The sequence below is a fragment of the Hemitrygon akajei genome, chromosome 21 (genome assembly GCF_048418815.1).
Source record: "Hemitrygon akajei chromosome 21, sHemAka1.3, whole genome shotgun sequence".
NCBI classification, from domain to species: Eukaryota; Metazoa; Chordata; class Chondrichthyes; order Myliobatiformes; family Dasyatidae; genus Hemitrygon; species Hemitrygon akajei.
The window spans coordinates 43082148-43108143 of record NC_133144.1 but is presented as its reverse complement, the minus strand read 5'-3'; the positions used below and the strand labels follow the sequence as shown (position 1 = coordinate 43108143).

Sequence of the window (25996 nt, the reverse complement as noted above, 5' to 3'; positions counted from 1 at the left end):
GTGCGCGCGCGCGTGCTTGTGTGCACGCGCGAGACAGTGGGAGGGAGGTGGTGAGGTGGACGGGGGAAGGGAAGAGGGAGCAGTAGGGAGAGAAGGGGAGGGGGCAGAAGACAGAGAGGGAGTTCTGTGAATATTCATTGATGGCAGGACAACTCAAGAAGAAATGAAAGAACTACATCTTGTCAGACACCTGGAATTCCTGTTGACTGGCAGCTTGTTCACAAGCATCCCCCGTATGGTCTCGGGTTATTACCGATCATGAGGGGCTCAGCTCTCAAAAACGCTTCAGCTTTCCCAGATGTCAGACTGTCAAGGACACTGAACGTCTTTGACAAATAAATATTAAAAGTAATTTGAAAAGAATGTAATAGAGCACAAAAACAATTAAAACTTGAAAATAATTAAAATCAATTAAATACATTTCAGGCAACTTAATTAAATGAGAAAAAAAAATAATCACCTTGTTCCTAAGTTTCCTCTGCAGGATTTTTACAAGTGAAATTAATTGGTGTGTTGGACCTGCGCCAGGTGAACCTGGTGTGGCTCAGTAAGCAGGTAGAGTATTCCCAGTGCAGGGAAATCAGAGGAAGTGCATGCCTCATCACGGTTACAGGAACAGCCGCCAGCTTCCAGTAATCTGGGACTCCCGCTTTTTCTCCGGACCCCCCAGACCGCCCAATTAATTCAAAGATCAAAGTAAAGTTATTACCAAAGTGCATACATGTCACCATAATACAACCCTGAGATTAATTTTCTTGCAGGGATAATCAATAAATCCATAATAGAATAATAACTGTAATAGAATCAATGAGAGACAAAAATAAATAAGTAATAATAATGAATAAATATTGAGAACATGAGATTAAGAGTTCTTGAAAGTGAGTTAATAGGTTGTGGGAACATCTGTGATGGGACAAGTGAAATTGAGTAGTTACCCCCTTTAGTTCAAGAGCCTGATTGGTGAGGGGTAATAACTGTTGCTGAACCTGATGGCATGACTCCTGAGGCTCCTGTACCTTTGCCCTGATGGCAGCAGTGAAAAGTAAGTATGTCCTGGGTAGTGGGCATCACTGATGAGGGATCCTGCTTTCCTGTGACAATGTTTCATGTAGATGTGCTCAGTGGTGGGGAGGGTTTTGCCCATGATGGACTGGGCCATATCCACTACTTTTTGCAAGTTTTTCCATTCAAGAGCATTGGTGTTTCCATACCAGGCTGTGATGCAGCCAGTCAATATACTCTCCACCACACATCCACAGAAGTTTGTCAAAGTCTTAGATGTCATGTTGAATCTCCGCAAACTCCTAAGGAAGTTGAGGCGCTGCTGTAATTACACTTAGGTGCAGGACCCAAGACAGGTCCTCCGAAGACATTTTACATTTAAGAGGCATTCAGACAGGTATATGATCAGGTAAGGAAACAGAGTGGTATAGACAATGTGCAAGCAAATGGAATTTGTTTAAATTAGTTTCATGATTGGCACTGTTTTCAACCAGTTTTGCACACTGATTGACTGCCCATGTTAGTGCAGTCTTTCTTTGTTTCTACTATTGTTAATATTCGATTCTGGATTTATTGAGTATGTCTGCAGGAAAACGAATCTTAGGTTTGGAAATGGTGATGTGCACATTGATAATAAATTTACTTTGAACAGTGAACTTCGAACTTTCACAGGAGGGCCTGTAGCTGTGTGGTACAATTATCTGCCAGTTTTTTTTTTGCATATATTTACTTAAATAGGAAATCTGGCCATACTGTCAACTGTTCACCATTATGGAGCCTGAATGCCCAGGGAATATAATTTTTTTCAAACAAGGTTTAGCCAGCACAGAGGCACAGCTGGTTAAGCTGCTTCCTTGCATCTTTAGAAAATCCAGTTCAATCCTGACCTCCTCAGTGTGGTCTGTGTGGAACTTGCATGCTCTCCAATAATCATGGCAATTTCCTTCACTTTCTTCCTACATTTCAAAGATATCTGGGTTAATATATTAATTGCCCTCAGCTTTTAGGTGTTGAATCAGGGGGAAATTAATGGAAATGTGGGTAGAATAAAATTAGATTCATATCACATCACTGGATCCAGTCTTATCATTGAATTCCAGTTTATGATGGTGCTGGTAAATCACAGTGACTGCTGACTGGTGGCTGATGAAATAAAGAAAACACCTAATTATTTTGTGTGTGTTTGTTACAAACAAGAGAAAATCTGCAGGTGCTGGAAATCCTAACAACACACACAAAACGCTGGAGGAACTCAGCAGGCCAGGCAGCATCTATGGAAAAAAAAGTACAGTTGACATTTCAGGCCAAGACCCTTCATCAGGACTGGAGCAAAAAAGCTGAGGAGTAGACTTAAAAGGTGGGAAGAGGGGAGAGAGAAACACCAGGCACCAGGTGAAACTTGGAGAGGGAGGGATGATGCAATGAGCTAAGAAGTTGATTGGTGAAAGAGACAGAAGCCCATGGAAGAAAGAAGAAAGGCAGGAGAGTGGGGGTGATGCGGAGGAGCACCTGAGAGAGGCGACGGGTGGGTAAGGAGATAACATGAGAGAGAGATGAGCGATTGGGAAATGGTAAAGGGGTGGGGGGGGTGGAGGCATTTCTGGAATTTTGAGAAATCGATGTTCATGCTATCAGGTTGGAAGCTACCCAAATAGAATATAAGATGTTGTTCCTCCAACCAAAGTGTGGCCTCAACACGACAGTGGAGGTGGCCATGGATGGACACATTGGAATGGGAATGGGAAGTGGAATTGAAATGGGTGGCCACTGGGAGATCCCACTTATTCTGGTGGACGGAGCATAGATGCTCGGTGAAGCAGTCTCCCAATCTACGTCGGACCTCACCGATATACAAGAGGCCCCACCAGAAGCACCAACTGCAGTAGATGGCCCCAACAGACTCGCAGGTGAAGTCGCCTCACCTGGAAGGACTGTTTGGGGCCCTGAATGCTGGCGAGGGGGGAGGTGTTGAGGCAGGTGAAGCGCTTTCTCTGCTTACAAGGATAAGTGCCAGGAGGGAGATCAGTGGAGAGGAATGATTGGGAGTCGTGTAGGGAGCGATCCCTGTGGAAAGCAGAAAGTGGGCAGTGAAAGATGTATTTGGTGGTGGGATCCAGTTGGAGGTGGCGGTAGTTTTGGAGAATTGTGTGCCGAATGCTGAGGCTGGTGGGGTGGTTGGTGAGGGCAAGAGGAACTCTATCTTTGGTAGTGTGGCGGGAGGATGGGGTAACAGCAGACGTGTGTGAAATGGAAGAGATACGGTTGAGGGTAGTGTTGATAAACGGCGCACCAATCGTGAGTTGGAGAGCTCTGAGTGAGGAGGTGGTGCATAGGTCCAGGAGTGAAGTTTAAAAGGGGAAAGATTCATGAGAACTTGGCTATAACCAGAGCACCAGTCGTGCGTTGGAGAGCAGAGAAGGTTCAGGCATAACAGGAAGACCCTACCTAGCAGAGTGGTCATCAAAGGAGCGGTCATCGACAGAGCGCTCTGAGTCAGAGTGGTAGGGCCTTGGCTCATTCAAGCTTCAGCAAGGTAAGTGAGTAAGTGGGCTTTGTTTCTTCCCTGCATTGTTTGAGGAATAGAGAGCATGTCTGTAGGGTTAGTACTTTGCTCTGGGTGTCAGATGTCGGAATCCTGGAACTCTTCTAGTTTCCCATCTGTGCCAGGTACACCGAGATGTAGCTCCTGAGAGACCGTGTTAGGGATCTGGAGCTGCAGCTCAATGACCTACAGCTTAGGAGGGAAAGTGAGCAGGAAATAGATAGGAGCTACAGGGAGTTAGTCACCCGAGGCTACAGGAGTTAGATAAGTGGGTGACTGTCAGGGAGGGGAAGGGAAGAGGTCAGAGAGTACTGAGCACCCCTGTGGCCATCCCCCTCAGTAATAGTTATCTCGTTTTGGATTATGTTGTGACCTGACAGAGGACAACCACAGCAATCAGGTCTCTGGCACTGAGCCTGGTTCTGTGGTGCAGAAGGGAGAGAGGAAGATGAGGAATGTGGTAGTCAAAGGGGATTCCACAGTGAGGGGAACAGACAGGAGGTTCTGTCAGCCTGGTAGAGATACCTACATGGTGTGTTGCCTCCCAGGTGCCAGGGTACGAGATGTCTTGGATCAGGTGCAGTGTATTCTGAAGAGAGAGGGTAAACAGCCAGAAGTCTTGGTACACATTGGTACCAATGACATAGGTAGGAAAATGGAGGAGGTCTTGAAGGAAGAATTCAGGGAGTTAGGTAGGAAGCTGAAAAGCAGGACCTCCAGGGTAGTAATGTCAGGATTGCTGCCTGTGCCACGTGCTAATGAGCACAAGAATAGCATGATAAGGCTTATTAATGTGTGGCTGAGAGACTAGTGTAGGGGGCAAGGCTTCGGGTTCCTGGATCAATGGGGCATTTTCTTGGGGGGGGGGGAATACAACCTGTACAAAAGAGATGGGTTACACTTGAACCCAAAGGGGTCCAATATCCTAGCAGGCAGGTTTAATAGAGCTGTTATGGAGGGTTTAGACTAATTTGGCAGGGGGATGGGAAACAGAGTGATAGGGCTGAGGAAAGGGAAACAGAAATAAATCAAAGATAGCGTGCAACAGAGATGATAGGACAAGCAAGAGATGAGACATAATCACAGCCAGTGGGATGATCTACGGTACAATAGAGGCATGGTGCAGTTAAAACAGAAAGCAGCTAATACTGGACTGAAAGTGTTGTATTTCAATGCACGCAGCATAAGAAATAAAATAGACAATCTTGAAATTCAGCTGCAGATTGGCAAGTATGACGTTGTGGCCATCTCTGAAACTTGAATAAAGGACTGCTGCCATTGGAGGCTGAACAGCCCAGGATATACGGTGTATCGGAAAGATAGGTTAGTAGGCAGAGGGGGTGGTGTGGCCCTGTGTATAAGAAAGAAAATTAAATCATTAGAAAGGGATGACATAGGATCAGAAGGTGTAGAGTCTTATTGGGTTGAGTTAAGAAATGGCCAGGGTAAAAGGACCCTAATGTAAGTTGTATACAGGCCTCCAAACAGCAGCCGGGTTGTAGATTACAAATTACAGCAGGAGATAGAAAAGGCAGAAGGGCAAAGTCATGATAATCGTTGGGGATTTTAACATGAAAGTAGATTGGGAAAACCAGGCCAGTACTGGACCTCATGAGAGAGAATTTGTAGAATGTCTAAGGGATGGCTTTTTAGAACAGCTTGTTGTTGAGCCCACTAGGGGATTGGCTGTGCTGGACTGGGTGTTGTGCAATGATCTGGTGGTGATAAGAGAGCTAAAGGTTAAGGAACCCTTAGGGAACAGTGATCACAATATGATCAAGTTCACTTTGAAATTTGAGAAAGAGAAACTAAATTCCAAGTGTCAGTATTTCAGTAGAATAAAGGAAATTACAATGGCATGAGAGGGGAACTGGCCGAAGATGACTGGAAATGGACATTAGGAGGAAAGACAACAGAGCAGTAATGGCTGGAATTTCTGCGACAAATGTGGTGAGTGCAAGACAGATATATTCCAAATAAGAAAAAATTTTTGAATGGAAGAAGGACATTTCCGTGGCTGACAAGTGAAGTCAGAGCCAAAGTAAAAGCAAAAGTAAAGGGCATACAAGGAATTCAAAGCTAGTGGGACTATAAAGGATTGGGAAGCTTTTATAAACTTGGAGAAGGAAACTAAGGTCATTAGAAAGGAAAAGATGAATTATGAAAGGAAGCTGGTGACTAATATCAAAGAAGATACTAAAATATTTTTTTTAAGTATATAAAGAGTAAAAGAGAGTTCAGGGTAGATATAGGACCAATAGAAAATGATGCTGCAGATATTGTAATGAGAGACGCAGAGATGGGAGAGGAACTGAATGTGTATTTTGCATCAGTCTTCACAGTGGAAGACGTCTGCAGCATACCAGACATTCAAGCGTGTCAGGGAAGTGAAGTATGTGCAGTGAAAATTACGACCGAAAGGTGCTCAGGAAGCTTAATAGTCTGAGGGTGAATAAATCTCCTGGACCTAATGGAATGCATCCTTGGTTCTGAAGGAAGTAGCTGCAGAGATTGTGGATGCATTAACAATGATCTTTCAAGAATCGATAGATTCTGGCATTGTACCGGATGACTGGAAAATTGCAAATGTTACGCCACTATTTAAGAAGGGTGGGAGGCAGCAGAAAGGAAGTTATAGTCCTGTTAGCCTGACATCAGTGGCTGGGAAGTTGTTGGAATCGATTGTTAGGTATGAGATTACAGAGTATGTGGACGCACATGACAAGATAGGCCAAAGCCAGCATGGTTTCCTGAAAAGAAAATCCTGCCTGACAAATCTCCTGCATTTCTTTGAGGAAATTACAAGCAGGGTGGACAAAGGAGATGCAGTAGATGTGGTGCTTGGATTTTCAGAAGGCTTTTGACAAGGTGCCAACATGAGGCTGCTTAGCAAGATAAGACCCTATGGAATTATAGGGAAGTTACTAGCATGGGTGGAGCACTGGCTGATCAGCAGAAAACTGGGAATAAAGGGATCCTATTCTGGCTAGATGCTGGTTACCAGTGGAGTTCCACAGGGGTCGGTGTTGGGACCACTGCTTTTTACAATGTATGTCAATGATTTGGAATATAGGACTAATAGATTTGTAGATAAATTTTCCGATGATAGAAAATAGAGAGCCTGCAGAGAGACTTAGATAGTTTGGGGGAATGGACAAAGAAGTGGTATATGGATTACAATGTCAAGTCAAGCCACTTTTTATTGTTATTTCGACGGCTGATAGCTTGGGGGAAGAAACTGTTACACAGTCTGGTTGTGCAATCCTGAATGCTTCAGTGCCTTTTCCCAGATGGCAGGAGGGAGAAGAGTTTGTATGAAGAATGAGTGGGGACCTTCATAATGCTTTTTGTTTTGCTGATGCAGCGTGTAGTGTAAATGTCTGTAACGGCGGGAAGAGAGACCCCGATGATCTCAGCTGACCTCACTATCAGCTGCAGGGTCTTGCGATCCAAGATGGTGTAATTTCCGAACCAGACAGTGATGCAGCTGCTCAGGATGCTCTCAATACAACCCCTGTAGAATGTGATGAGGATGGGAGGGGGTGGGAGATGGACTTTCCTCAGCCTTTGCAGAAAGTAGAGACGCTGCTGGGCTTTCTTTGCTATGGAGCTGGTGTTGAGGGACCAGGTGAGATTCTCCGCCAGATGAACACCAAGAAATTTGGTGCTCTTAACAATCTCTACCGAGGAGCCATCAATGTTCAGCGGGGAGTGGTCGCTCCGTGCCCTCCTGAAGTCAACAACAATCTCTTTTGTTTTGTTTACATTAAGAGACAGGTTGTTGGCTCTGCACCAGTCTGTTAGCCGCTGCACCTCCTCTCTGTATGCTGACTCGTCGTTCTTGCTGATGAGACCCACCACGGTCGTGTCATCGGCAAACTTGATGATATGGTTCGAGCTCTGTGTTACAGCACAGTCGTGGGTCAGCAGAGTGAACAGCAGTGGACTGAGCACACAGCCCTGGGGAGCCCCCGTACTCAGTGTGATGGTATTGGAGATGCTGCTTCCAATCCGGACTGACCGAGGTCTCACAGTCAGGAAGTCTAGGAATCAGTTGCAGAGGGAGGTGTTCAGGCTCAGCAGGTTCAGCTTTCCAATCAGTTTCTGAGGAATAATTGTGTTGAATGCTGAACTGAAGTCTATGAACAGCATACAAACGTACATGTCTTTTTTGTCCAGGTGGGTTAGGGCCAGGTGGAGGGTCATGGCAATATCATCATCTGTTGAATGGTTGGAACGGTATGCAAACTGCAGGGGTTCCAGTGAGCAGGGTCTTGATGTGCCTTGGGAAGTGTATGGTCATGCACTTTGGTGGAAGAAATAAACGGGCTGACTATTATTTAGATGGGGAGAGAATTCAAGATGCAGAGATACATAGGGACTTGGGAGTCCTTGTGCAGGATATCCTAAAGGTTAACCTCCAGGTTGAGTCTGTGGTGAAGAAGGTGAATGCAATGTTGGCCATTCATTTCTAGAAGTATAGAATATAAGAGCAGGGATGTGATGCTGAGGCTCTATAAGACACTCACGAGACCACACTTGGAGTATTGTGTACAGTTTTGGGCTCCTTATTTTAGAAAGGATATCCTGACATTGGAGAGGGTTCAGAGAAGATTCACAAGAATGATTCCAGGAATGAAAGGGTTAGCTTATGAGGAATGTCTAGCAGCTCTTGGGCTGCATTCCCTGGAGTTCAGGAGAATGGGGGGGGGGGGGATCTCATAGAAACATTCCAAATGTTAAAAGGCCTGAACAGATTAGATATGGCAAAGTTATTTCCCATGGTAGAGGAATCTAGGACAAGAGGGCACCACTTCAGGATTGAAGGATGTCCATTTAGAACAGAGATGCAGAGAAATTATTTCAGTCAGAGTTTGGTAAATCTGTGGAATTTGTTGCCACCAGTGGCTGTGGAGGCCAAGCCATTGGGTGTATTTAAGGCAAAGATAGATAGGTTCTGTATTAGCCAGGGCATGAAAGGGTATGGGAAGAATTGGATCAGTCTATGACTGAATGGCGGAGCAGACTCAATGGGCCAAATGGTGTACAGATGGCTGTGTGGCTAGGCATAACTCAAATACCATCTATAAATCTGATGATGATACAACCATTGTTGGTAGAATCTCAGGTGGTGACACGAGGGTGTACAAGAGTGAGATATGCCAATTAGTGGAGTGGTGCCACAGCAACAACCTGGCACTCAACGTCAGTAAGACGAAAGAGCTGATTGTAGACTTCAAGAAGTTAAGCTGAAGGAACACATACCAATCCTCATAGAGGGATCAGAAGTGGAGAGAGTGAGCAGTTTCAAGTTCATGGGTGTCAAGATCTCTGAAGATCTAGCCTGGTCCCAACATAGCGATGTAGTTATAAAGAAGGCAAGACAGCAGCCATACTTTATTAGGAGTTTGAAGAGATCCAGCATGTCAACAAATACACTCAAAAACTTCTATAGTTGTACTGTGGACAGCATTCTGACAGGCTGCATCACTGTCTGGTGTGGGGGGGCTACTGCACACGACTGAAAGAAGCTGCAGAGGGTTGGAAATCTAGTCAGCTCCATCTTGGGTACTAGCGTACAAAATACCCAGGACATCGTCAAGGAGCAATGTCTCAGAAATGCAGCTTCCATTATTAAGGACCTCCAGCACCCAGGGCATGCCCTTTTCTCACTGTTACCATCAGGTAGGAGGTACAGAAGCCTGACGGCACACACTCAGCGATTCAGGAACAGCTTCTTCACATCTGCCATCTGATTTCTAAATGGACGTTGAATCTTTGGCCACTACCTCACTTTTTTTAGTATACAATATTTTTGTTTTTGCCTGTTTTTTAATCTATTCAATATACGTATACGTATTGATTTACTTATTTATTAATATTATTTTTTTTCTCTCTGCTTGATTATGTATTGCATTGAACTGCTGCTGTGAAGTTAACAAATTTCACGTCACATGCCGGTGATAATAAACCTGATTCTGATTCAGATTCTGCTCCTATATCTTATGGCCTTATGATGGTGTTGGAAGGGAACCCCCTTTTTTTTGATAAATGAGTACATCTCTTTCTGCAATGAAAAGCCTCACCCTGAGAGCAGGTGCGGCAGAGATGGAGGAATTGCATTTTTATAAGCAGCAGGGTGGGACGAGGTATAGTCCAGGCAACTGTGAGAGTCCATTGGTTTACAATAGACATCGGTGAATAAGCTGTCCAGAGATAGAGACAGTGAGCTCGGAAAAGGGTAGGGAAATGTCTGAAATTAACCAGTTGGATTTGAGGGCCGGGTGGAAGTTGGAGGCAAAGTGGATGAAATCGGTAAGTTCAGCACGGGTGCAGGAAGCAGCACCAATGTAGTCATTGATGTAGCATAGGAAACGTGCAGGACGGTCACCAGTGTAGGCTTGCAACATAGATTGTTCCATGTAATTGACAAACAGGCAGGTACAGCTGGGAGCCATGCGAGTGCCCATGGCTACCCATTCTGTTTGAAGGAAATGGGACGAAATACAGGAGAAATTATTTAGAGTTAGGACATGTACCACCAAGCAGAGGAGAGTGGTTGTGGAGGGGAACTGATTGGGTCTGTTGTCCAGAAAGAAACAAAAAAAGAAAGGGTTCCCTAGTGGGGGATGGAGTATAGGGACTGGAGCTCCACAATAAAAATAAGATAATGTGGTCAGGGAACCTGAAATCCTTGAAAAGATCAAGAGCGTGTGAGGTGTTGCAGATGTAGGCGGGAAGGGACTGAACCGGGGAGATAAAACAGAGTTGAGGTATGCCAATATGAGTACAGTGGGGCAAGAACAAGCTGAAACAATGAGTCTACCTGAACAAGGATCTTGGGTTGGAATTAGAAACGGGAGGTATGGGGTGCAGGAACTATGAGGTTGGTGGCAGTGGATGGGAGATCCCCAGAGTCAGTACGGTCGGTGACGGTGTGGGAGATGATAGACTGGTGTTCCTTAGTGGGTCCTGTTCAAGGGATAAGTAAGAGGAGGTGTCTGAGCGTTGGTGCTGGGCTCAGCAAGGTAGAGGTCAGACGACTACAGCACCTCCCTTATCTGCAGGTTTTGATGGTAAAGTTAGGATTAGTGCGGAGGGAGTGGACAGCTGAGCGTTCAGAAGGATGTAACAAAGTACTTTGTTAGTCAATCTTTCTGGTAAACGATCATTGCAAACGACAACCTTTAACTTCCCAGTCAGCCTAGAGGCAATTCGATTTGGCAAAACCGAGCTGAGGTGAGGCAGTGGGCCTGTCGCTAAGAGTGAGGAAGACTACCAAACTAAACTAGAAAAGTTGGGGACAGGGCAAGTCGAGACGGCAGGGTCCAGGGCCCAGAGTGTAGCGAAGCAACTGAACCCAATGTTTGAACCACGATTCAAACACCGGGTCGAATCGGAAAGGGTGGGTACAGGCTGAATCGAGGTGGCAGGGTCCAGGCCCCAGAATATATTGAAGCAACGAGACCAAATTTGGATGACAGCTTAGGCACCTGGCCAGATTGAAAAGGTCAGTGTGTCGAACTCTGAGGTGAGAGACAGACCAGTTCAGTTCGCTGCTCAGCTCTGCAATGAACTAATGGTCTGTGGATTAACTCTCTTTGTAGATTTCAGTTCATTGTTGCTTGCATGACTTGTTTTATTTGCTCTGCACATTGGGTGTTCAACAATCTTTTTTTATATGGGTTCTTTTGGGCCTCTGTGTTTTGTGGCTGCCTGTGAAGAGATGAATCTCAGGGTTATATAATGTATACATACTTTGATATAAATGGGTGCTTGGTGAACAAGGGTTAGATGGACTGAATGACCTGCTTCTCAATGAGAGCCTTTCAACTTTGTTGATCATATTGTACTCATCACCAAAAGGCACGTGATATTTCTTGAAATCCCACTATACCTAATACTAGAGCATTTTATGGTAAGACTGTTAATAATTAATAGGAATTTAATAAGAATCTATTGCTGCTACTAATTAGCAATATTTCAACAACTCCGTAAATGTAGAAGTGTAGGAAGGTTATAAATGTTTGATATAAAAAGTCATGCATTATTAATTACAGCTGAATATTACCTCTGAAACATTTTACATTTTGCAGTTCCTCTGTTTCATATCGCTCTTAAAATTCAGTTAAATTGATCTTTTTAGGGTGAATTTTGATTCCCTATAAAATGCAAAATAAATCCCAACCCCAATATTCCCTAGTCATTTATGTTAAATAAAAGCAGAAAATGGCAGAAATAGTTAGCAGGTCAGGCAGCATCTGTAAGAGAGAAACCAGAGTTGATGATCCAACTTCCCATCAAGGAAAGACAGGAGTCTGCACAGCCATAGTCAGAGTTATAATTATAGAAAACTACAGCACAGAAAACCATCCTTCGGCCCCTCGAGTCCATGCCAAACGATTACTTTGCCCAATCCCATCGACCTGCAGCCATACCATAGCACTCCATTCCCATCCCATTCATTTACTTATCAAAACTTCTCTTAAATGTTGAAATCAAATCCACATTCAACACTTCCCCTGGCAGCTTGTTGCACACTTGCACCTGCCCGAGTGAAGAAGATTACCCTCATGTTCCCCTTTAACATTTCACCTTTCACTCTTAACCCATGGCCTCTAGTTCTAATCTCAGCCAACATCAGTGGAAAAAGTCTGTTTGCAATTACCCTATCTACACCTCTCATAATTTTGTATACTTCAAGTCAACTCAAGTTTATTGTCATTTAACTATATTACATGTATTGTATATAACATATATAACCATATAATGTAAATAGAAATGAGATGTTTCTCCAAACCAGAGTGTAAAGCACAGTAGTACACATAACACACATTACACATGATAACTTATGAAGGTAAGAATCAAATGTACAAATGAATCATGCATAAATAGCAAACTAAAGTGCATTAATATTAAATATTATAATATACAGAACAGATTAACCAGTGACACTTCGAATACGATGCAGAAGCCTAATGGCATGGGGGAGCAAACTGGTTCTCACCCTGACCGTTCTTGTTTTTATGCAACAGGGTCTCCTGCCTGATGGTAGGAAGTCAAAGAGGATGCTGGATGGATGGCTGGGGTTCTTAATAATACCAAGGGCTCTGTGTACGCGGTGCTCCTGATAAGTGTCCCGGATGGATGGTGGGGAGACCCTTATGATCCTCCCAGCTGTTCTCACAATCCTTTGTAGGGACTTCCAGTCTGATGCTTGACTGCTCCATGAGGAGACTTTCTAGTCTCCATAGTATCCAAGACACCTTCAAGGAGCTGCCCAGGACATGCCCTCTTCTCATTGTTACCGTCAGGTAGGAGGTACAGAAGCCTAAAGGCACACACTCTGTGATTCAGGAACAGCTTCTTCCCCTCTACCATCCGATTCCTAGATGGACAGTGAACCTATGAACATTACCTCTTTCTTTTAAAAAAATGTTTGTTTTTTTGCAGTTTATAATTTAACTATTTAATATACATATACAGTATATATTTACTGTAATTTATTTATTTATTCTATATTTATCTTGTATTCCATTGTACTGCTGCCACAAAGTTAAAAGTTTGCACAACATATGCTGGTGATATTAAACCTATTCTGATTCTGATTCTGCTCCCATACAAGATGGAAGCAACTTGTCAGGGCACTCTCAGTACTGATCCGGTAAAACCCAATTAAGAAATGGGACGGAGCCTTGCTTGCCTCAATCTTCTTAGGAAGTGGAAGCGCTGCTGTGCCTTCTTGTTCAGGGAGATGATATTAAGGGACCAGGTGAGGTCATCCGTGATGTGAATTCCCAGGAACTTAGTGCACTTAATTCTCTCTATGGAGGAGCCATATATTCGCAGAGGGGGATGGTGCATTTGCACCTTCCTGAAGCTCACAATGATTTGCTTTGCCTTCTCCACATTAAGGTGTGTTCTTCTCACACCCGTGCACCAGCCACTCCACTTCCTCTCGATACTCCATCTCACCACCATTCTTGATGAGGCCAACCACTGTTGTGTCATCTGCAAACTTGGTGACACGGTTCGAGCTGAATCCTGCTGTGCAGTCATGAGTCAGCAGTGTGAACAGCAGAGGGCTGGGCACACAGCCTTGGAGAGCGCCAGTGCTCAGTGTAACGGGACTAGAGATGTTGCTGCCCATGCACACTGGCTGTGGCCTTACTGTTAAGAAGTCCTGGATCCAGTTACAGAGGAAAGTGTTGAGACATAGGGAGGATAGTTTCTCGTCCAGTTTCTGAGGTATGATGGTGTTAAATACCAACTATACTTCTATACATTATACTTCTATTAATCTCCCCTCATTCTCTTATGCACCAGGGAATAAAGTCCTAGCCTATTTAAACTTTCCCTCTAATCCAGGTCCTCAAGTTCCAGCAACATTCTTGTCAATTTTCTCTGTACTCTTTCAATCTTATTGATATCTTTCCTGTAGGTAGGTGACTAGAAATGCACCCAATACTTCAAATGAGGCCTTACAATGTCTTGTATAAATTCAACATCCCTACTCCTGTACTCAATATTTTGTTTTATGATAGCCAATGTGCCAAAAGTTCTCTTTACAACCCTATCTACCTGTGACATCACTTCCAAAGAATTTTGTATTCCCATATCCTTCTGTTCTACTACACTCCTTTGTGCCCTACCTTACACTGTGTAAGTCCTCCCCTAGTTTGTCTTCCCAAGTGCAACACCTCACACTTGTCTGCATTAAATTGCATCTGCTATTTTTGAGGGATATATGCCTAATGTAGGCAAATGGACTAGCTTAAAGGAAATCATGGTTGTCATGGACTGGTTGGGCCAAAGGACCTGTTTCCACAATGTAAGACTTTATGACTCTATGTTGGTTTTCAATGTAAACTAATGCTTTCTCACATTTTGCTTTTTGTCAAAGAGAGTGAGTCATACAGCATGGAAATTGGCCATTTGGCCCACCATGTTTATGTTGACCATCTGTACTCATCTGTATAAATCTCATATACCTGCACTTGGTACGGAGCCTTTAATATTTAGGTAATTTGAGTCCGTCATATCAGTGAACAAGCCCAATGTGCATCAGCTCTGCCAAAAAGCTGAAAATATTCAGCAGGTTAGGCGGCATCAGTGGGAAAAAGAGTTGATGTCTGTCCTGACATCAGTAACATAGTCAAAGTGGGGAATTCTTCAAAATATTTCTAGATTTGTATATCTTTCCTACACAAAAACACCCTTGACATTGAAGTGGAATAATTAGCAGAAGAGAGAGCAACACTACAGAAGTTCAACATAAATTGTAAAGGGCAGTGGAGTGCCAAAGGGCAAGGTGATAAAAAGGAAACCTTGCTCAGATTAACTGAGCAGAATGTAAAACAGAGGTCGATTGGTGAAGACTGCAGAAATTTCTAACCTGAGTGTCACTGAATGAAGGACTACAGTAAAATTCATGCCAGGTCCACCCACAACGATGCTCTCACATCCACTTGGGCAACAATAGGTCTTGTATAGTAAACCTCTCACTCTGGTCCCTCATCCATGAGCTTACAGAGGGAAGAAGAGCTTTCAGAGGATAAGAAAGGAGCAATGGATCAATGGGGGAGAACACTGTGGAGATGAAGAATCACACAGATGTAGTGAATCTCCCTTCTTGCATTTACCACGTCTATGAAGATAATGAGGGACAGGACAGGCAATGGTGTAGGTGGATTTGATCAACGATCATTGGTCATAAAAAAAATTGAGATGTTGGAGGGGAGAAGGTGGGAGATCATGATGGTGTCAAACAGGTGATGAGGAGTCAACAAGGGAAGAATTTCATGGAGATGTCTGGGGCGTAGATGTGTGAGGTGATGGTCTGGGTGAAAGCCAAGGAATCAGGGTGGTTTTGAAGGCCCTGACAGTGAGAGATAGGATAATGGAACCAACCATAATCTAAAACAGGAGAACACTCCTGAAGAGGACTGCTGTCTCTGACCTCCCATAACATCTGCTCAGTACAGTTTTACTAATAGACAATTAAACAGATTACTGATTTCGGGGAATACTGTAATATTCAGGAAGTCAGGCAGCATTTGTCTATATCAGAAGAGCCATGGATCATCTATCTGAGACAGTTTTTTTGTTGTTCTCTCTCCATCATTGGTGTTTGATAACCTGCATTCCAATACCTTTTACAGCTACACAGGTGACCTTTGTGGAAAAAAATAGTGCAATACCTATTCTAAATAAAACACTGGAACACAGGCAAAAAGAGTGAAGATTTGATTTACATCATCTTAATTAAATAAAGCAGCAGAAAAATCAATTTGAATTCATCTTTTCTCTCACTAGTCTCCCAATGAAATATTGGAACAGTGCCATCCTGATCAAATAGGCTTCCTAGGCCAGGCCTGGTGTTACCTGTGTGACTGCCTGCTCCCACATTGGACTCGCTGAAAAATCCAACAGCAGAGTTCAAGGGTCTGGGATCAGGGAATAACTGAGCAGGAAGTTGGATCTCTGCCTGCACTCAGGAACCCCAATCAGGAGCATTGTTAAGAAGCCCAGTTAAGCTGTTGTGCTTGGCAGATCCAAGCATAACTGATCATTTCTAGCAAAGCAGATCATTGCTCTCAAAATGTCTTCAGATCATCCACAAACAGAAAATATTAGAAATACTCAACAGGTCTAGCAGCATCTTTGGAGACAGCAAAAGAGTCAATATTTCAGGTTGATGACTCGTGATGAGAACATTCTGATAGTTCTGATGATTGGTTTTGACCATAAACATTAGCTGTGTTTCTCTCTCTCTCTCTCTCTCTCTCTGTCCCTCTCTCCACAGATGTTGGCTTTCCTGATGAGCACTTCCTGTGCTTTTTCTAAGATCTTCAGTAACTACAGTATTTTGTTCTTGGACTACTTTACATGCCAAGCATATGTCGATTGTTTGGCATTGAGAGCAATCTATTTTTATTCCATAAGTATGGTTAATTGATATGAAATGTCTGATGTAAAAGCCAGGAACAGAGATGTTCTAGATTATAGAACATTATGTATGACATAACATTTATTATATCAGAGACCTAGGCTATTTCTGACTCGAAATTACATGAAATCCACCTCCAGAAATGCCAAGCATTTTCACAACAGGAGAATATCTGATAATGGCAGTTTTCACCACAATAATTACTGAATTTTTCTCCTTCACCATCGTTTTTTAAACTCCAATATTTACTACAGTCCCTGCGTTTGAATACAGCCTCTGCATGAAGCAGAGACAATCCCATCTGTTAGCTCCTTCTCAATCCGGCATACATGCTCTGTGAGGTTCACACCATCAATTTGCATTTCCAGTCCTTTTAATTGCCCAATTAACTCAGGAAGATTAACACTAAACAAACCATTTTCTTTCCATAGTGTTCCTGACGCCTCTGCTTATTTTCAGTTAATTAGGTTGTCCCTAGTCGTGGATCTGCTATGGAGTCTCAGGACTGGCCTTGTTCAATCTCTTTAACACTGTTGTCATGGGGGCAACAGAGATAATGGTGCCATTAAAATTTTCACTATGGTGATGACTGACATCTCCAACCTATTCTAACTCCAACACATTACTGTGCAATTTGTTACAGAGACTCAGCAATAACCTATAATAAAAAATTGCAAAAGTATTCAAGGGGGGAGAATATCCACCAAGTATCCAGTGCTCTTGGTGTGGCCTCAACTGAAGAGTCCTGATACAGACTGGGCGAAATGTTTCATCAAGTACCTTGGCTCTGTCCGCCAAAGAAAGTGGATTTTCCCAGTGGCCATCCGTTTTAATTCTATTTCCCATTTTTATCCAACATGTTGATCCATGGCCTCCTCTACTGCTATGAAGAGGACGTTCTCAGATCAGAGGAGCAACACATTATTGCATCTCAGTAACTGCCAATTTGATGCTATGAACATTGATTTCGCTAACCTAATAATTTCTCTGCCTGTCCTCCTTCTCTTTTTCTACTCCCCAAACTAGCTCCCCATTCACCCCTTCTCTTTTCCTCACCTGCCTATCACCTCCCTCTGATGTCCTTCCTCCTCTCTTTTCTCCCAAGGGCCACTCTCCTCTCCTATCTTCTTCTGCCCTTAAACTTTTCCACTTGTCACCTCCCATCTTACCACTTCATTACTCCCCCCCCCCCCACCTAAATTCCCCCTACTTGGCTTTACCTATCACCTTCCAATTTGTACTCCTTCTCCTCCCTTCACCTTAATATTCTAGCTTCTTACCCCCTTTCCAGTCCTGATGAGGGTCTCAGCCCGAAACATCGACTGTTTATTCGTCTCCATTGGTGCTGCATGATCTGCTGAATTCCTCCAGCATTTTCTGTGCACTGCTCAGGATTTCCGGCACCAGCAGAATCTCTTGTGATCAAAGGTAGGGTTCAGGTGAGGCTGATGAATATTAGAGTGCTTGAATAGGACATTTTGTTTGGCTCACCATGATGATCAGAAACTTCACCGGCCCTTTTTTCCCTTTAAAAATAGAATGCTTCACGAATTTTCATGTCATCCTTGTCCAGGGGTCATGTTAATCTTCCATGAGTCCTTTCTATTTCAGTATATGCACAGCAAGCACTATTGTCTGAGTTTTGTGCTGAAATCACTGAACAATCCTGCCCTGCTACAGGAAAGATGCTCTTCATTCGAAACGAGGGCAGAAAAGATTTATAAGGATGTCACCAGGACTTGAAGGGCCAAGCTATAGGGAGAGGTTGGACAGGCTCAGACTTTATTTCTTGGAGTGTAGGAGAATGGGGGGTGATCTTATTGAGGTAAATGAAATAATGAGGGGTATAGATAGGGTGAATGCACCCTCTTTCTTCCAGGGTTGGGGAAATTTATGTGGAATGTGTTGATAGAGGAAGTTGCTGAGGCAGATACAGTAACAACTTCTAAAGACAGCAGGAAAAGTACATGGATTGGAAAGATTTAGAAGATTATGGGCCAAACATTGTCAAATGGGACTAGTTTGGATGGGGCATCTTGGTTAGCATGGACCAGTTGGGCTGAAAGGCCTGTTTTCATGCTGAATAATCCTATGTATGGCTCTAAAATCCCCGCCTGCCTCCAGTACAGAATGTCTCACAACAGCTAATAGTAATGGACTCAGAGCCTGAAGGTCTTGCCTCAATGCTTTAAGAGTCTATGACATTCCATTTCCTAGGAAGTCTCCCTATCCTCAGTTTGAATGTGGACAACAATCAAAATAAGGATCTAATAAGGAATTGTAAGGGACTGGAGATACTGGAATCTAGAGCAACAAACAGTCTTCTGAAGGAACTCAGTGGGGTTGAGGAACATCTGTCAGGGGGAATTGTTGATGTCATGAAATAAATTGTCCAGATGTTACATGGGCTTTGCAGTAAACTGAGGTAATACATTGCAAAAATATTCAAAAATGGGGACTCAGGAGAAATTGATGCAGACTATATTGGGGCAACTGTGCTTCAGAGTTTTGATTGGAAACATTGACAATTCTTCCCCCTCCCCACCCCCATAGATGCTGCTCAACCAGCTGAGTTCCTCCAGAAGATCTCTTAGTGCCAATAAAACATAAAAATGCCCCAAACGAGCATGGTACAATCCATATCTATACATTCGCTTTGGATTTACACTCAAACAGAAATATTTTCAAGTACAATCTAATCAGCAACCAGATACAAAAGCCACCCTAAACGATGGCAGACCAATCCAAAGCTGCACACAGATCTGTAAAAGCAAAGAGGCTTCTTCTGTAGCCACTGCACTTGGATCAATAACCATGTAGAAGCAGGGCACCATGTTATAGTAGTTAGGTTACTGGATAAACAGCAGGAGTAATGGATCGTTGACTTGGTGACTCAAGTTAAAATCCCACAACAGTTGGGGAAGTTAAATTTAAACAATTAAATAAAATCTGGAATCTAAAATAATACCAATCTTGGTGCACAAAGACAGAAAACTACTGGAACGATACTTAACATCCATCTAGTTCAGTAACAGGGGAGAAAACAATTGTCATCCTTACCAGGTCTGGTCGAAATGTGACTGGACTCCATGGACTCTCCTACACTTCTCACTGTTAAAGCAGCCAAAGTTCTCAAAGACCCCCATCTACCCCAGCTACCCCCTCCCATAAGCCAAAAGAGACAAAAGCCTGAACACATGTACCACTAGGCTCAAGGACAAATTCCATCAGTTGTCTATTGAATGGTCCCCTAGTATGACAATAGACAGATAGCCCCACAACCTAGCTCATCATGGACTTGAACTGCACTTTCCCTGTAACATCTTATTCTGCATTCTGTTACTGCTTTTCCTTGTACTGCCTGAACGCACTGTTTTAATGAATTGATTTGTATGAATGCTATGCAAGACAAGTTTTCCACTCTATCTTGATACATTGGACAATAATAATAAAATACAATGATTGCTTAGTTGAGCAGAAATTAGGGATGGGCATTAAATGATCGCATTGCCTGCTTGCCTGTGAACTAACTAAAAGAAAAAATATTCTCAACCGGAAAATAAAACAAATTGAAGAAAAATACAACTAGGATAGGTTGAAATTCTAAAGAGAAGGAAGAAGTGAAGGAGAATCTCAACTTGATCTAACTGATCATGCCCTCATTCAAAGTTCAAATTTCAAAGTAAACTTATCGAAGTGGGTGGCAGGTGGAGATAAGTCTCTACCAAAGGAGGTGTAAGGCACTCCTTCCCTATGCTAGCCTGCAGGTCACTCTTGGGCAAAGTGTAGCACCTACTTAGCTCACCCAATCAGGGTCACATGAAGCTATGGGAGCAGGTGGTGGATGGTCATATGAGTAACTGGTGCATATTATAAGTCCTGGTTATGTGATTACTGACACCAGGCAGACAATCTCTGATAATGGTATTGATAATGGCTAAGGTTACCATCTTGTAAAGACACTGCCCAGAAGAAAGCAATGGCAAACCATTCTGTAGAAAAATTTTGCCAAGAACAATCATGAGTCATGAGACCATGACCGTCTACGTCATACGAAACTGCATAATAATGATGATGGTGTATGTCACCATATGCTGCCCTGAGATTCATATTCTTGCAGGCATTCACAGTAAATGCAAAGAAACACAATCGAATCAAAGAAAAAACACACACAAAAAAATGGACAACCAAAGTACAAAAGACAAAAAATTGTTCAAATACAAAAAAGAAAATAATAACAATATATAAGCAATAAATATCAAGATATGATTCGTAGAGTCCTTGAAAATGAGGAAATTTCTGAGAAAATCATGGCTTTTGACTGCTTTGTAACAGAATTTGTCATTTGCTTTACAGAATCACTGATGCTGCACAAAAGATGAAGGCACTTGGCCCTCGGAGTCCTTGCCAGACATCCCACCTCTCCCGGAAGTTCCGGGTGTCTCCCGCATATTGATAACGGCTCCCTGACGGCCGCAAATAATATACAATATTCCGGAAATCAACTTTTTTGAGAGCGAGCGAGCGAGAGAGAGAGAGAGACAGACAGAGTGACAGAGTGACAGAGAGAGCATCCTGATTGGTCTCTCTTTGTGCTAAGTAGCCTATCAGTTTTCTCTGTGGGCAGGCTTTGGAGTCGACCTCTCTCTCTCTTTCATTGTCCATCAGTTCAGTTTAGTGTCCTGTAGCGCCATGGCAGAGTATTCCAAAAAAAGAAAATATAAAATGTACTTCACCCCAGACTACACTAAAGTGTACCCCTACCTAATAGGGGTCAAAAATAATGACAGTGTTGCTCGCTGCACTGTTTGCAACAGTGACTTTTCTATTGCCCATGGACGGTTAAAATGTAAAAGACATGTTGAGGTGAGTTTAACCGGTGTCATTTGTTCATTAGCATGGCTAACGTTATTTAAACTAGCTGGCTAGCTGCTAAGGAGCTACTCTATTGATGTCCTACGTAATGAGGCTAAACTCCCTGTAGACTTGCTTAAACTTGTAATAGAATAATAAAAACGACTCCATGATATATAAGTACATATTTTAATGTCACATTTTCTGCATAAGGCTTGTGAATCTGATGTCTTGCAAAATTAACAGATTCATTGACACAGACTGCTGTGAGGTTGAGACTTCTGGCAAAATGCTCAAATCTGCCAAGCAAGCCACATCACAGTACCAGGAAAGTCTGCAAAAGAAAAGCTATTTGTATTAGCATTTAGTTATTAGCATTGAGACTGCCAACAAAATACTCAGCAAGGAACATATATATAGGTGTCCCTCACTTTACGGAAGTTCACTTTACGCCACTTAGCTTTTACGAAAGACCTACATTAGTACCTGTTTTCACTAACCGAAAGAAATCCGAAGAGGATTTTCACTTTTACGAAAAATGGTGCCCGCTTTAAACTTGTGTTTACCCCGAGAAAGACTAACATGACCGTGAAGGCAGGTGTGTACGTGCCGATTTTTTTCTACAAATCCGTTTTGGCTAAGTCTTCCTAATTCTGATAAGTGAAACTACACTGTACATACATTATTTCTACTTTATATAGGCTGTGTACTTATCATATCATTCCTGCTTTTACTATATGTTAGTGTTATTTTGGGTTTTATGCACTACTTGGTATGATTTGGTAGGTTAATTTTTGGATCTGGGAACGCTCAAAAGTTTTTCCCATATAAATTAATGGTAATTGCTTCTTCGCTTTATGCCATTTCGGCTTACAAAAGGTTTCATAGGAACGCTCTACTTTCAGATAGTGGGGGAATCCTGCGTGTGTGTGTAAATAGTTTCAATATGTGATCAAATAAATTGTTGGTGTTCTTTCATAATCAGATGTCCTGTATACATACACCCTTGGAGGTCAACCGGGGGGGGGGGGCGCATATGGGGTTGTGGGGGGCGGAGGTGCTGGTGCTACCTCCCTGAAATGAGTTTTTGCCGGGGGGGGGGGATGTCTGCCTTGCCAACAAGCCATATTCATGGCACTAATCCCATTACACTATCCTAAGAACTTTCTACAGGGGCACAATTGAGAGCATCCTGACTGGCTGCATCATTGCCTGGTATGGGAACTGTACCTCCCTTAATTGCATGACTCTGCAGAGAGTGGTGCGGACAGCCCAGCACATCTGTAGTTGTGAACTTCCCATGATTCAGGACATTTACAAAGACAGGTGTGAAAAAAGGACCCGTAGGATCATTGGGGAGCCAAGTCACCCCAACCACAATCTATTCCAGCTGCTATCATCCGGAAAACGGTACCGCAGCATAAAAGCCAGGACCAACAGGCTGCGGGACAGCTTCTCCCACCAGGCCATCAGACTGATTAACTCACGTTGATTTGAGTGTACTCTGTTGCATTGATTGTTCTATTTATTATAAATTATTATGATTGCACATTGCATATTTAGATGGAGACGTAACAAAGATTTTTACACCTCATGGACGTGAAGGATGTAAGAAATAAAGTCAATTCAGTTTTATTCTCCCACATTCCCATCAATTCCACCCTCCCCACACAGATTCCATCACTTTGCCACACACTAGGGACAACTTGTAGTGCCAAATTAATTTACCAATCTGCGTCTATCTGGGATGTCAGAAGAGGAATGTAAAAACAGACAGCACTGGGATTCAAGATTAAACCTACGTGGCTGGAGCTCAGAGACATTGGCTCTACCTTCTGTGCCACTGTGATAGTTAGATTTTGTTTAGAAATTGATACACCATCAATAACTCACTCTGAGACGTAAGAAACGAGATATCGGCTTTTATTGACTGGAAGAATGAACAACACTACATCCTGGAGAATGAGGCCGGGCTCAGGCCTCAATTGCCTTTATACAGGGGTCTGTGGGAGGAGCCACAGGAGCAGTCCAGACAGGTATATGTAGTTCACCACAGAAATTAAATAGGATACTACACTGTTGAAGAGATCAGAGTTCTCTTGGTTTCGTAAATGACGTTTCTCACTCAAAAACCATTAACAAAGAGCAGATCAACTTGTCAACCATCTGATTGTTGATTTTGGCATTTTGCTATGTAGAAATTATCCGCTGATTCACACTGCATATCAAAACTCGTGCTTCAAAACAAAAGAAGCTGCTTAAAGGTGAGATACGAGGATATATAAATATGCTCCTTTCAGCAGTGAAGAGTAAGCAGTGTGAGTAAAGCTGACTCCATTCCGACAGGAAGCCAAGCCCTGGGACCCACCCATCTACCTGCCAGCATTGGCATCTCCAGATGAAGGCTTTCCTGAGGTTTCCAGGAAAGGTCTGGGGATTCCGGACTAGACTAGAGGCTTTGAAGTGATGCAGCTATGGAGTGGGTCTGGAAGAGCTGAGTATGAAGAGAGTTTTGGTCATGGGGGTCAGGAGGGCCCTTGGCCATATAGGAGCAGCACTGCGAAGGGCAGCTTCAGCCTGGCAAGGGAAGCCATGGAAGCTGGGAGAGCCTTCAGAGTAGAGACAGAGAGAAAGGGAAAACAGAGGAATGGTGAGAGGGTAGGTGAATGAAGGGGTTGGTGGTATTGAGGTAGGGTGTAAAGAACACTGAGAGTGTAGACTGATGGAGAGAAGGAAATAGGTTTGGAGGACGTGAGGGAGAGGAAAAACCAAGGTAAAAAGTGAACATATGACAATGAAAGTGTGTGTGTGTGTGTGTGTGTGTGTGTGTGTGTGTGTGTGTGTGTGTATGTGTGTGTGCGTGCGTGTGTGTGTACACGTACTTGGGCATGTATGTGTGTGATGTGGGTGTTTTATTTAGAGATACATCATGGTAACAGGCCCTTCTGGTCTAAATGAGTCTGTGTTGCCCAGTTGCACCCATGTGACCTATTAACCTCTATGTCTCTGGAATCCAGGAGCAAACCAGAGCACCCAGAGGAAACCCATCATGGGAAGAACAGGCAAACTCCTCACAGACTGTTAGGGTTATTGAACTCAGGTCACTGGCACATAGTAACACAAAGCTACCGTGGTGTGTATATGTGCACAGTGTGTGTGTGTGTGTGTTCATGTGTGAATGTATCTCGCTATCTAAGGACTGCGTGGTGTCTCGTGTGCACGATACCCATGTTAAAAATGTCCATCCGCAGGCGTCTCCCACTCCTCAGCACTGGAGTAGAAGCAAGTTATCGCGGACACCAAGGAAAAGCCCTAGAGAAAGGGGGAGGTGAGAAAGATCGATGGGCATAATGTAAGGAAGGAGAGTATTTTTTCCAGCCGGTTTTGGATTCGGCACCATCCCACAGGTCCTGCTCTGAAACTGCAATTCCCACTGACAGCTTGTTATAACTGGTCTGAGCCTCTGGAGAATAATTAACAGATTACAACTGGAGCCCAACAGTGGACCATTTACAGCTGTGTACACTCTGCAGGTGATGATATCTGGGTGACAGGCAGGGTGATTGACAGACCATGGAAAGTCTTAATTAAAATCCAATAGCTTTGCATCCGTTTTGGTCTCTAGATACCATTATGGTTTTTCTTACAGAACTCACTTACGCTGCAGTACCATTGGCCTTCACCTTCATCAAGGTGAATTCTGTGCTTGGCAAGGCAAAGATTTTAACTACGAGAAAGCTGAAAGGCTTTCCCAGCCAAGATACACAGTGCATGGCTGAAGAACTCGCCATCCATTCATCTGCAGATAAGCTGCTTCTATCCCACTATTATAAGACTATAGAACAGACCACTTAATGTCTCTGTCAACTTATACCCTTACTGTGGCAGTTACCATCACACTGTTACAGAGCGAGCTGTAAGGGCGGGGTTCAATTCCCACCACTGCCTGTAAGGAGTTTATACGTTCTCCCCGTGACCGTGTGGCTTTCTTCCAAAAGCCCCATTTTCCTCCTACACTTCAAAGATGCATGGCTAGGATTAATGAGTTACGAGCATGCTATGTTGGTCCCAGAAGCATGGCAGCGCTTGTGCGACTGTCTGTCACAATCTTTGCTGATTTGATTCGAAGCAAGCAACGCCTTTTGCCGTATGTTTTGATGGACATGTGACAAGTAAAGCTACTCGTATCTTACTGTCTTCACATTCAATGAGTCTGCTCTTCACTTTTTTGTGATTCTGTAACACTATATCATAAACAAGGGAAATTCTGCAAGTGCCGGCAATCCAAAGCAACACTCACAAAAAAGAACTTAGACGGTCCGGCAGCATCAATGGAAGTGAATAACCAGCCAACATTTTGGCCCGAGGCTCTTCTTCAGGACTGGAAAGGAAGGGGGAAGAAGGTAGAATAAAAGGGTGAGGCGGAGGAGGAGGAGGATAGCTGGAAGGTGATCGGTGAAGCCAGGTGGATGGGACAAGTAAAGGACTTACGCACTATTTTCTGTTTTCCCTCAATATGCTCTTGTGGGGAAATGATTTGTATGGATGTCATGAAAAGTTCTTCACTGTACCTCAGTATATGTAACAATAATAAATCAACACTCTATTAAAGCCATTAACTGGCAGATTCACTCTCATAGGAATCAAAC

The 25996-nt window shown here is 43.4% G+C and overlaps 1 protein-coding gene and 1 pseudogene across 1 annotated transcript in view; both read right to left on the bottom strand.

The window, feature by feature from the left end:
• Positions 1 to 25996, bottom strand: part of LOC140714256 (glutamate receptor ionotropic, delta-1-like) — an 870844-nt gene that overhangs the window by 436042 nt on the left and 408806 nt on the right. The window lies entirely within an intron of this gene.
• On the bottom strand, positions 18022 to 18122 carry LOC140714527 (U6 spliceosomal RNA; annotated as a pseudogene).